Genomic DNA, 10,420 nt, shown 5'->3' with positions numbered 1-10,420 from the left:
GATTCCAAAAGGCAGATTAGGCTACTGAGATGGCTTTCACCCATGTAGACATGAATTTAGTCTCTCTTAATAAGTGGTAACCTTCAGCTTTTTATAATGGCAGTGCAAAGTGAATTTCTACTTTGTGCTAGCTAATTCATGGCAACTAACTTCTAAAACAGCATGGGGCTGAGACAGCTCTGGACTGCTAAATATTAGGGATGATTAAATAAATTTTTTTGGGAATAATCACACTTGCCCATTCCTTACAAGTACTTTTTCCTGTAAGCCTACAGCATAGCGCAAACAATGACTGAAACAAGTGTTAAAAAAAAGAAAAAGAAAAAAGAAAAGACTGGGAAATCAGGGGAGTGATAAACATGAGAAAATTAATGGCATAGTCTAAAATGGTCAGAGATATCAACTGAGTGAGCCAAGGGGCGAAATGACCCCTCACTGCCCAGTGTTTTCCTTAGTAAGAGAGTTGATGCTCTCCCATCTTTTAGGAGTGTTAAATAGGATTTAGCTATATAATCCCGCCACCCCCAATCTTATTTATGCATGCTGCCATTCATGGACATGATCTCAAATAATCTAGGCACTTTCATTTACTGTGAGACAGCATCAAGAAAACAATTACACTACCTGAAAATAACTTGATTTAATACACCACATGATTTTACCAACGCTCTGCATGTATGTAAAGGTGGATAAAGAAATCATAGAATCATAGAGCAGTTTGGGTTGGGAGGGACCCCCAAAGATCACGTAGCCCGATCTCCCTGCAATGTGCTGGGACACCTCCAGCTACATGAGGTTGCTCAGAGCCCTGTCCAGCCTGACCTTGAATGTTTCCAGGGATGGGGCATCTACCATCTCTCTGGGCAACCTGTGCCAGTGTTTCATCACCTTCATTGTACAAAATTTCTTCCTTGTAGGTAGTCTGAATCTACCCTCTTTTAGTTTAAATCCATTACCCCTTGTCCTATTGCAACAGGCCCTGCTAAAAAAATTTGTCCCCATCTTGCTTATAAGGCTCCTTTAAGTATTGAAAGACTGCAGTAAGGTCTCCCTGGAACCTTCTCTTCTCCAGGCTGAACAACCCCAACTCTCTCAGCCTATCTTCATATGAGAGCTGCTCCAGCCCTCTGATTATTTTTGTGGCCCTCCTCTGGACTCACTCCAGCAGGTCCATGTCTTTCCTGTGCTGCGGACTCCAAAGCTGGATGCAATATTCCAGGCAGAGTCTCATCAGCATGGAGTAAAAGGTCAAAATCACAGAATCACAAAATGGTAGGGGTTGGAGGGGACCTTCGGAGATCATCTAGTCCAACCCCCCTGCCAAAGCAGGTTCACCTAGGGCAGGCTGGACAGGAATGCATCTAAGTGGGCTTTGAATATCTCAGAGAAGGGGACTCCACAACCTCTCCAGGCAGCCTGTTCCAGTGCTCTGGCACCCTCAAAGACATTTTTCCTTATGTTGAGATGGAACTTCCTATGTTCCAGTTTGTGCCCATTGCCCCCTGTCACTGGGCACCACTGAAAAGAGTCTGGCCTCTTTTCTTCTTGATGCCCACGCTTTAGATATTTATAAGCATTGATGAGGTCCCCTCTCAGTCTTCTCCAGGCTAAACAGACCCAGGTCTCTCAGCCTTTCCTCATAAGAGAGATACTGCATTCCCTTGATCATCTTTGTAGCCCTCCCCTGGACGCTATCTAGCAGTTTGTTTTCTTTCTTGAACTGCGGAGCACAGAACTGGACACAGGACTACAGATGCGGCCTCACCAGGGCAGAGTAGAGGGGGAAGATGACCTCTCTAAGCCTGCTGGCCACATTCTTTTTAATGCACCCCAGGATACCATTGGTCTTCATGGCCACAAGGGCACATTGCTGGCTCGTGGTCAACTTGTTCAACCTGGTCAACCAGGACTCCCAGGTCCCTCTCTGCAGAGATGCTTTCCAGCAGGTCAACCCCTAATTTGTACTGGTGCGTGGGGTTATTCCGCCCAAGGTCCCTACGCTTGCCCTCGTTGAACTTCATTAGGTTCGTTCATCTCCCTCAACCTGCTGGCCCTGCTTCTTTTGATACAGCCCAGGATGTGGTTGGCTTTCTAGGCTGCGAGTGCACATCACTAGCTCATGTCCAGCTTTTCATCCACCAGTACCCCCACATCCTTCACGGTAGGGCTACTCTCGATCCCTTCATCCCCCAGCCTGTAATGATACCAGGAGTTGCCCCAACCCAGGTGCAGGACTGTGCACTTGGCCTTGTTGAACTTCGTAAGGCTCACACGGGCTTACTTCTTGAGCTTGTGCAGGTCCCTCTGGATGGCATCCTGTCCCTCAGGTATGTGAACTGCACGACCCAGCTTGGTGTTGTCTGCAAACTTGCTGAGGGTGCATTCAATCCCACTGTCTATATCATTGATGAAGATATTAAATAGTACTGGTCCTATTATGGACTCCCGAGGGACACCACTTGTCACCGATCTCCATCTGGACATTGAGCCATTGACCACTGCCCTCTGGGTGCAACCATCCAACAAAATTCCGCATCCACTGAACAGTCCAGCCATTGAATCCATATCTCTCCAACTTAGAGAGAAGAATGTGGTGGGGGACTGTGTCAAAGGCCTTAGAGGGATCCAGATAGATGACATTCATAACTCTTCCCTTGTTCACCGATGTAGTCAGTCCATCATATGTTTGCCCTCACAAGGATTTCTCCCCTTCAATCTCTCACACCCAGTGCTGCAGCCTGCTGCGGTGTCATTAGACTCCCAGTGCTATGGGAATGGACACAGAGCAGTGGGCTGGTTATCCATATCACCCCACTGAACAAGGTCCTTACTTCCTTACACAAAACTTGCCCAGAAACAAGGCTGGACAGATTTCTAAACAAGTTCGAACCACAGGAGCACTAGGAAACATCCTTATCTCCCATTTGGGATCAACATCCTTTCCAGATGCAAGAGCTCACTGTCTGGCTGTTCCAACACCCTGGGAAATATGCTGTCTCTCACTGCTTCTGGACCTGTCTCCTCTACCTCAAAATGCTAAACACTCACTGAATTCCCACATCCTTGTAGCTCAAAACCATATCATGCAATCTGTGCACGCCAGCCAAAACACGGCTCATGCACCTTGTCACTGCTGCTGCTTGGGACAAAACAATGCGCCAGTGTTAGTCGCAGCTGCAGGGCTTTATGAACACCCAACGCAGGTCATGACATGGAGAGCCAGGGACTTCCAGCAAAAGCTATGCCAGTTTTACATGAGGCGCAAGGATGGTGTCACCTGAGGTGTAGGAGACTAGCACCTTAGTGCTAGTCTGAAGAGAAATTCTGATGCACAGTTGAGGGATTTTGTGCTCAAGGGCATAATGGGCCTGCACCGCTGCAGCCAACACAAAAAGACGTTTAAGCCTGTCTACCAAATGAACTATGCGAATGCAATGGCAAGAGTTGGCAGCAGCGGGCTGCAGGGGTGCCTTCTGTGAGAAGAGAATAGGGGCTGTCCCATGCCGAACATGGCCAGTTGCAGCCAGTGCTAAAATGGACCCACCACTCACCAGAGGTGAGCAATCCATCAGTCAAGCTGGTGATGTCTCTGGGCAAATGTATTTAAGAAAGGGTAAAAAAACATCTCTCACCAGTTGTGAGAGAGAGGAATGAGAAAACTGAGAGAGAAACAGCACTGCAGACATCAAAGTCAGTGAAGAAGAAGGGGAGGAGGTGCTCTAGGTGCTAGAGAAGAGGTTCCGCTGTAGCCCCTGGTGAAGACCATGTGGAAGCAGATGTCCCCTTGCAGGCCATGCTGGAGCAGATGTCTACACTGCATGCAGCCCATGCAGGACCCCACACCACAGCAGGTGGACATGCCCTGAAGGAAGCTGCAGCCTGTGGAGAGGAGTCCACACAGGAGCAGGGTTTCTGGCAGGACCTGTGAACCCATGGGGGACCAACACTGAAGATGTCTATTCCTGAAGGACTGTACCCTATGGGAGGGAACCATACTGGAGCAGTTCTTGAAGAACTGCAGCTCATGGAAAAGACCCATGTTGGAGCAGTTTGTGAAGGACAGTATCCTGTGGGAGGGACCCCACACTGTAGCAGTGGAACAGTGTGAGGAGGAAGGAACAGCACAGAAGAACTGTTAGAAACTGACCACAAACCCTGTTCCTCATCCTCCTGCACTGCTTGGTGAGGAGGTAGAAGAGTTGGGAGTGAAGGAGTGAAGTTGATCCTGTGGGGGTGGAGAGAAAGTTGTCTTTGTTTCTCACCATGCTGATGCACTTTTAATTGGTAATACATTAATTTTCCCCAAGTCAAGTCTGTTTTGCTTGTGATTGTAGTTGGTAAGTGATCTCCCTGTCCTTATCTCAACCCATAAGCTTTTCCACCTTATTCTTTCTTTTGATGTCAACTCACCACAGACAATAATTATTCCTTGCATGACCCACCAGAAAAATACCACTGGTGTGCAGAAACAGGGGTGGCAGCGCACCTCTTTACTGTTGTTCAGAGAAGTCCATGGACATCTTCCAACTCTTCCAGAAATCCCTTGCAAAAGTGGCAGCAAGCAAAGATTCCTAACTTGGCTAAACCTCCAATGTCCTGTACTAGCCTGTAGACTCGTGTCACTACACAGAGAGCCACCTAGAGTGATTTCCTGCTTCTTTTGCTACAACAGAAATCCATGACCATGTTTCATTGAAAGACTGTGGATTTTATGTCATACAATGATGGAAGTTAAATGCTTCTGTATTTCTGCTACTTATCTGAACAACATTAAAATTGACCACTTAAGGCAAAGCTAGTCAGAATAAATTTGATTTTACAAACAATAATTTTTTTTGTTTTAAGTCTAGAAAATTTCCTTAGTGGAAGCAACTTATCTCCAACATTTCTTAAAGAAGGCAGCACTGAAATTACTACAGCAATAATCTCAGTAAGCGTACAGCACTACCTAATCAGCATCAGGCAATGTGACACAATTAGTTCCCAGACTACCCTCTTTTTCCAGGGTATTCTGCAAGCCTGTGTCAATGTATAGGTTGCTGTAAACATGCAGAAGCCCTGCAGAAGTAAAAAGATGTAGATTATCTCTTGATTTTCTTATTTGGACACTTACACACTCAGAGACTCACGCAGATACTGATGGGAGTAGACCTGTTGTGTGACTGACCACATGAGTTGTGGTTTGTTAGATTACATCTCCCGTGCTATCTCTGCAGTCAGACAGCTGTGGGCTGTGAGCCGGAGGAAGGATGACGCTGCATCATGAGAGCCCAACAGTGTGGTATTCCCAGGCAGCAGCTTGCCATGGTAGGGAAATCCATCCTAATTTAATTAATAGGAAAGAAACATTTGGGATTGTTTGAACAAACCAAAATATTACAAAGCCACTTGGGCTGACCTGAAGCAAAATATCAACATGAAGTATCTCAGACAAGCTGAAAGCTTTGTGATGCAATGTTGTTTTGTAGAAACTACACTTTCTATTGTAAAACAATTTTTAAAAATCCTGACTAGCTTCTTTGGCCGAGAAGAATCTGTCAGTTCCTTGCTCATGGGTCTATATTTTGAATGCTATAAACATCAACTTTTTCTTGGAAGATAATATCACTTTAAAATTCTAATTAAAGACAAGAAGAGCTGAGAGTGCTCAGTGCAGGCCTTTTAATTTTAGATTAACAAAGTCATCAATTTGAAACAGGAACAGACCAAATAAATATGACAAAGTAGAAATGAAAAATTGTCTTTCAGAAATACTCTGCCATTTATTCAAAACAGATGAAGCAGAACACCTGGCTCCTTAATATAGAACAGTAGTTGGGGCAGCTCCATTAGGGGAAATTGATTTCAGCAGAGATGGTCTTGGAAAAAAAAGTAATTTCCAAAAAAAAGTCATATGGAACCACTTGTTATTCCCTCCTCTTCCTTTTCAAATCTGCTTCAGGGAAAAATCTTTCAGGAGCAAGAACGTAAAGATAGCTTCCTTGTGTCTGCTTCCAACAGAATTTTTCATGCTCTACTTCTGATTAAAGGATCTGTTCTCATCAGGTTTACACAAACACCACATTTCATGGTTTCCAGATTCTAGCTCTAATTCCTTTGGCTACTACTGCTCTCCTTGTTGGTCTTCACCTCCTGTAAAACAAATTACAACCTCACATGAATCACTTATTCAATGTCCACATTCAGTTAACAGAATTGCACCAGAAGGAATGAAAAATAAATATCTCAAAGTCATTGAAAACAGAATTATTACTAAGGGCTAGAGCTCCATTGCTCCCTGTTACACATAGCTACGTCTTTCTGTGAAAAGGTGTTATAGTTTTTTTAACCATTGAGTCTGGTTCTGTAAAGAGCAGGTGAGGAGACTTTCCCCATTCATTAATATTTACGGTACTGCTGAATTCAGTTTCAATTTCAGTGGCTGGTAAAGGAGTCCTGCATCTTGTGAGGGCAAGTATTTTCTTGGTCACATAAGCAGCGATGAATTTGGGTAGGAAACCAAAATTGAAAGTAGGATGGTAACATTTCTGCTTTGATAGAAAACAAAACCACCAGCTCAGGAAAATAGAATCAAGCTGATTGTTGTCATGACGCTTCAAGAAATCCAAGTTCACATGTTGGAATTGCTTGAGCTTTCTGTAATAACCTTCAGTAAATCATTACCTTTCTCTGTAAATACAGAGAAATGGAACTACACTGCATTCACCCTTTTTCTGCCTTGCCTTCTTGTCTGTCTTGCCTTGCATATATCATGTATTTCCCAGGAAGGACAGGTCTAATTTGTTTTCTCTGTAAGTTTCACAGAATCACAGAATGGTAGAGATTGGAAGGGTCCTCTGGAGGTCATCTGGTCCAACTCGCCTGCTCAAGCAGGGCCACCTAGAGCACGTTGCCCATGACTGTGTCCAGGCGGCTTTTAAAGATCTCCAAGGATGGAGATTCCAGCACCTCTCTGCACCAGTGTGCAGTCAGAGTATATAAAAACTTTATAATGTTTTATAAACTTCTTATGTAAGCTTGTACGAAATTTATACGTTGCCTAGCACGAGTGCTCTCCTGGTGTGGTAAGCGGGAGCTACCTAAAATGAAACCTAAGAACAAGAAGAGCACAATGGTTTGTAAACATGGGAGTATTTGGGATCCAGGAGCAAGTAACAAAACACTTCAACACCAGTTATGCATGTAATCACACAAGGAACTAAAGAGTGTTTTATCTCCTTAATGCTGTTTGAAGCACTTCAGTCACTCCTGAAACAGCATGAAAATGGTCAGCAGTAGGACAGAGTTCAGAGCCTGCCTAATGAAGAAGGGCTTGAGAATCACTATCCTAACACTGAGCAAGGAAACACATATGTTACTAATATGAGATGGTGCGTAGCATGTTGTTCTTCTGTATGACATCCAGATTGTGCATTGCCTCAGAGACATGCATGTTACCTTTGCGTTTGTCTGAAAATCAGGGTGTTTTTTGTCCAGGCAAAGGTCAGCAGGAAGACAGCTGTTCTGTTGGAAGACTGCGCTTTGCTTCTAGCAGCAGTGGAAAAGTCACTTTTTCTTTCTGAGCTTGTTTCCTTCACACATTTGCCTATTTGGATTGCAGGTAGCCTGGGGCTGAGTTTGCCTCACAGTTCAGGTGGTAGATTTTAGCAATAGTTTTGGCTGCAGTCTCTCATTTCTAATTTGAATAGTTTGGGGTTTTTTTAATAATTCACAAAGCACAAAGCTTTTCCAAAAGACTGAGACTTCGGTTTTGCCTCAACAAAAAAAGATCAAGCAAACAAACATCCTTAACTGGCTGATTTGGGGTAGAGGGAAGAAAAACTGGCATAAATTTAAAGATTGCATTCATTTAGCTAGTCTGGGATTAACTTCTCATGGGCCTCCCCCAGCTGTCAGCAATATATAAGTATCTATCTGTGTCTGTGTATACCAGTAAACAGCTACAAAGAACAAAAGAGTGTCATATTAAATGCTGATCATTTAATCAGTTTGCACCCTGCTACCATGCTGGTTATTTGGCTCCAACACCCATAAACAGTATCATTAGGAGCGTTATTGGAAATAGCAGGAAAACTTTTGCTGGGCAGTAGTTTTTTGCTAAGGGTAGCAGAACTCTTGAAAACTAACTCTAAAATAATATTTGTGTGTTGGTTTTTTGTTGGGTTTTTGTTTATTTCAATTTAACAACTTGATCATAATCTGCTGAATACGTAACACATACAATAGATCACATAAAATCACACCCTTTAAAAATTTGGGAGGTGCAAAACACTTAGCAGAGAGATCTACAGTGTCCTGGCTCAGTGACTTCAAAACCTACCGTGTCTCCACAGAGATTTCTTGGTGTCGTCACCATTTGCGCACCCAGGCAATACAGATGTCTCATGCTTTTGTGGTCTCTCTCCAATGCACATCCAAATTAACTCTTCATTAATGAGCAGGTTCATTCTCTCCACCCAGCCCTGTAACTTCACTCACTTTCTTCTTCTAATGGCTTCCTGCTGACTAATCCACGCTAAAAGGGATAACATGAGAACAACGAATACCCCTTTTTCATTTGCTGAACAGGTAAAAATCACAAAATGCTCGTGGGTTTGAATCCTTCAACTTGGCCTAAATTGAGAATTATTCTGAACCTAGTCACCTATTTCATACTCACAATGGGGAATCACAGAACTTTGCTCTTATACAAAATCCAGTAAGCTTTGTATCGTTCATACAAGCCAAATCTTTATTGATTTTTACAAAGAGGGCAAGGCTAAAATCATTTTCCCGCTACCACATTTCATAATAGAAGTATGCCCATATTTTAGTCTGTGACTATGAAATCTGAATGCTTTGCACTGTCAAACGGTGAAGATGGTTTCATGCACAAAAAAGATTGTTTTTTAAGTGATGGGAAAACATCTGGAGAAACACTTTGGGCAAGGTGAAGTTCTCAGTTTCAGAATTCTTCCCATGAAAGATGCATTCTGACCCGCAATGTGGCCTTCTGACACAAATTACTAAAAAAACCTCTCTATTTTTGTCCAAACTACTTCGAAGACAGTGTCATTGCAGTACTTATTGCACCATGTCAGATGCAACTAAATATTAAATACTTGGGAAAATTCTACCTTTTGTTAGACCAATATAAATCCACAGGAGGATAAAATCAGTGAAGCTACTGTTTTCTTAAATCATCAGAAGTTCAGATTATCCAGACCTTGCTAACCATTGCTAGCATGTGTATTCCATGAGTGTTTTTAACTGTATTGTTATGCAGCTAAAACCTTTCTCTTGCCTTTCAACCAGTACACATGTGCAAAGAAAAATAAAGCAGACAGAACTCTGATCAGTGAATGTTTTATATCCTTGGAGCTGTATTTTGCAGTCACGGGGAAGTTTCAGAAGGAAGAAAAAGTTTTAAGAAGGAAACAACACTATAGTCTCTTCATTTTTACTTCAGAAAAAATGCTGGCAAGATACTCGGCACAGTTCTCTGGAAATACTTAACTGTTGCCCATCTTTTTTCAGCATAAGCACCACAAAGAAAGGCACTTTTTAATGTTTTATTTTGGCTTATTTGCACTTTATTTGCAAAATGCCCTGACACAAGATGGATGAACATCAAAAAAGCTCATGACAGGTCTTGATTCAGTTTTATGGATTCAAGTTAACACCGAGTAACTCGCATTGACACTTCACAGGACAAGTGCATAGACAGGGCAAAACCATGAAGTCACAGTTTACAGAGTTTTCAGACAAGCTGTTTGTATCAGTATTAACGTGATAACTTTCTCTAACCAGAGAAGTATTTCCGATGAAATATTTGGTAAGTAGCATAGAGAAATACCTTCCTTCAAGTTTGATTTAATAAGTCTAAGTCCATTGTACTACTCAAAACACTCAGCTTGCCATATAAATTTAGCGTGATTTCTTTTCAGCCTTTTTAACCAGTGCTAGGGAAAGAGATAATCACTGATTTAATATACGATAATCTCTTCATTCATGGCACAGCAGCACTGAATTTTAACCCAAACCAGGTGAGCTGTATTCTATATTTTTAGATACAGACATTGGTCTCCAAATGAACTCAAGAGGTGTGTGCTTGCATCTAAGGGCAGGTTTTGGCTTTTAGACAAAAATTTTTCTATTCATTTTCAGTCCAAATCAGATAAAGCTGGTTTTCTGTGACTTCACGTCAGTGGTTTGAAGGGAGAAAGAATTATGTCACCTTTTTGCTAAAATTAGACATTTTCTTTGTGTCATAGGTAGAGAGCTCACTCTCTAAGCGATCAATAATTAACAAGTAATTGAATAGTAATTAAAGATTCAAGACTCCTTCTTGTAAACCTATAAACACCACCTTACCTTTATTTGGGTAATTGTAATTAAAGTAACTCGTGCTTATGCTTTGGTAAGGTCAGGGCTGAAGTTA

General features: G+C 42.5%; 1 protein-coding gene across 1 annotated transcript in view; it reads right to left on the bottom strand.

The window, feature by feature from the left end:
* Positions 1 to 8,394: 8,394 nt before the first annotated feature.
* The window catches only part of AGTPBP1 (ATP/GTP binding carboxypeptidase 1), a 106,255-nt gene continuing 104,229 nt past the window's right edge, over positions 8,395 to 10,420 (bottom strand). Inside the window, exon 27 of the transcript XR_008463934.1 lies at positions 8,395 to 8,515. The gene's annotated coding sequence lies outside the window, so the exon portion shown is untranslated. The remainder of the gene's footprint in view (positions 8,516 to 10,420) is intronic.

This window comes from Rissa tridactyla, chromosome Z (genome assembly GCF_028500815.1).
Source record: "Rissa tridactyla isolate bRisTri1 chromosome Z, bRisTri1.patW.cur.20221130, whole genome shotgun sequence".
In the NCBI taxonomy this organism is placed as follows: domain Eukaryota; kingdom Metazoa; phylum Chordata; class Aves; order Charadriiformes; family Laridae; genus Rissa; species Rissa tridactyla.
The sequence above is the reverse complement of the archived record's forward strand: the minus strand, read 5'-3'. Positions and strand labels throughout refer to the sequence as shown.